This window comes from Tupaia chinensis, unplaced genomic scaffold (assembly GCF_000334495.1).
Source record: "Tupaia chinensis unplaced genomic scaffold, TupChi_1.0 Scaffold000627_1, whole genome shotgun sequence".
NCBI classification, from domain to species: Eukaryota; Metazoa; Chordata; class Mammalia; order Scandentia; family Tupaiidae; genus Tupaia; species Tupaia belangeri.
This window is the reverse complement of record NW_006160147.1, coordinates 7,911,338-7,913,756: the sequence shown is the minus strand read 5'-3', so window position 1 is coordinate 7,913,756 and position 2,419 is coordinate 7,911,338. Positions and strand designations below refer to the sequence as shown.

The following is a 2,419-nucleotide window of genomic DNA, read 5'->3' as shown; positions in this document are numbered from 1 at the left end:
AGCCGCTCAGCCCCAGCCCCCTCCCACTGGCGTGGAGGCGCGCCTGCAGTTGTAGCACCAGGCACGCAGCCTGTTTGCAGGCTCAGCGCTCCCCCTCTCATTCATGCTGTAGCTCATTCACTCCGCGGGCTGGCAGGCTGCGGCTGGGCACCGTCACTCGCACGCACTCTGTGTGGCAGTTTATTTCTGGCCCTATGTGCGTGCATGAGTGGGGGACAGGGAGCCAGGGAGGCACTCTCCTCTTATAGAGGGTTCTTTTCATTTACAGCCCCAGCTGCTCCCAGGTCCACCACCACAGACATCTGAAGCCCTGAAGCCAGAGTTAGGCACTTTGCATGCATTATCACACGAATGTCTCATTGCCACCTTCAGAGAGAACCCCATTTTTTAGCTGAGGCTTGGATGAGTAGAAATGTTCAGAAAAGGCACCAAACCAAGCAGATAGTAAACGGCTGAGCTAGGCTGGCAACCCCAGTCCATCGGGCTGCAACACCACTCTCTGGTCACTGTACCACACAACCTGTTGCCTCTTTCCTGGACTGGGTCGCTGGGAATCCACTTGTCACCACCTTCATCTTCATCTTCACGACACTGTCATGCAATCCCAACACCTGGCTGTTGCCCCTGGAACATATGGCTTAGACGATCTGGGAGAGCCTGAAGCCCTGGGGCACTCAGATTTGTCAGCATTGATGCTGGGGGTGAGGGGACCACGGTCTATAGCACGAGCCTTTTCTGGCTTCAGTGAACATTTTCCAATCTAACCTCAGGTAAATTTCCCAAAGTTTTGCCCCATCTTTCGAAAGAGTGCTCTTAACACACACACCACCCCCACGCCAACCCCCCACATACCCCATACCTGTCAATAACATCATGAAAGGTCGCTGAATTTATCAGAAGGTCTGGATCCAAATGTTCCCACCGTCAAATGGATACCAACAGCACCCAGCTTTGCAACCCCAGGCAAACCACTTAACCTCTTTGAGCCTCAGTGGTCTCATCTATACTAAAGGAGAATAAGACGTCCCACTAGCTGGTGGGATTACCCTAGAGAGGATGGATTAAAAGCACAGTACAGACTGGGAAGCATGGTCCCCATAGCTAGTATTACTAAGCACTTTGTGTTATGGCCTATTTCAGACATGGGTCCCATCTTTGGCCCTGGCTAAGCCTGGGTCAGGAGAAATGGCAGGGGCCTGCTCTGTCTCCAGCTCCCTCTGATCTGGAAAAGATCATCTTCTTACCCAACACGGAACCTGCTTGACTCTCTTGACCCTTCTCAGAGATTTTCCTCATGATCAGTTTATCTGGCTCCAGAAGAGGCTGGCCAGCCATGTACTGCAGCCAGACCCGTGTGAGCCCCGGCGGCTGCCTCCGGGAGCCTCAGGGTTAATGTTTGTACGTCAAAGTTACGTGGAGAGAAGGGGCCACGGTGCAGATGGGGGGTGGTGGTGGTGGTGGTGATTCCAAACCTCCTTCTAAGATCTTCACCTGAGAACTGAACTAGTGAAGTTTAAAGACAGAGGGAGGTGGACGTGCCCCTGGGGAAGGTGAAGGAGCTACCTTGTGACCGACAGCAGTAGCGTGGCTGTGCTCTGCATCTTAACACAGCCAGGGATGCGGAGCTGGAGCCTGGCCATGGACCCTGCCGGGAGGGCCGGAGGCTGGCCCTCCTTCCCAAGTGTGCAGAGCCACAGGCTGTTCACACATTTCTGTTCTGCCTGCTGTTAACCCTGCTAAAGACCAGAGAGGGAGGGACAGCTGGGGTCAGAGAGGTTAAGAGATGAAGGTTGAACAGGAGAGAGGTACGAGAGTGCTGGAGGTTCTGATGCTCCCAGATGGAAGGGGTCCTTCCTAGGCAGGGAACCCCGGAACCCAGAGGACTGTCCCTGGAGTGCAGGCATTGCAGGAGAAGGGTATAGAGGCATTTTGTTCCCCTTTTCTTGCCCAGAAGTACAGAAGGTCCCCACCTGAGCCAGCCAGGAGTGATGACCAGAGGGCTCCCCAGTGGGGTCCCATCGGACCCCCATTCTCACTTATTTGCCAAGGCAGCTACAACTTATCCCAATAGCCAAGGAGTCAGGGAAGACTGGAACTGGGGCTGAAATAGATTCCCAAGTCGCTCACAAAAGTGACCCTGCCAACACCCTCTCTAGGTTTCACCTGCCTCCCACGAAGCAAGGAAACCCCTAAAGCTAAGACATGAAACAGGTTCATCTTACCCAGGGACTCGGAAGAATCGTGCTCTCGGTGCTCCTGCTCCAGCTCCTACAGGTCTGTGAGGATTAGCTGCTCCAGTGCTTTAACAATAAACCCAATTAAAGGGGAGGAATGCAGGGGTTTTCTTTCCTAGGACTGTAACCAGGCAGCCTTAAAGGGGAGTAAAAGTAGCTCTAGTGGCTTTCACCTCTCTTTTTCT

At 53.7% G+C, this 2,419-nt stretch overlaps 1 protein-coding gene across 1 annotated transcript in view; it reads right to left on the bottom strand.

Annotated features, from left to right (window-relative positions):
• CAMK1G (calcium/calmodulin dependent protein kinase IG) overlaps positions 1-2,294 on the bottom strand; it is a 33,784-nt gene extending 31,490 nt beyond the window's left edge. Inside the window, exon 1 of the mRNA XM_006159315.3 lies at positions 2,223-2,294. The gene's annotated coding sequence lies outside the window, so the exon portion shown is untranslated. The remainder of the gene's footprint in view (positions 1-2,222) is intronic.
• Between the last annotated feature and the right edge of the window lie 125 nt (positions 2,295-2,419).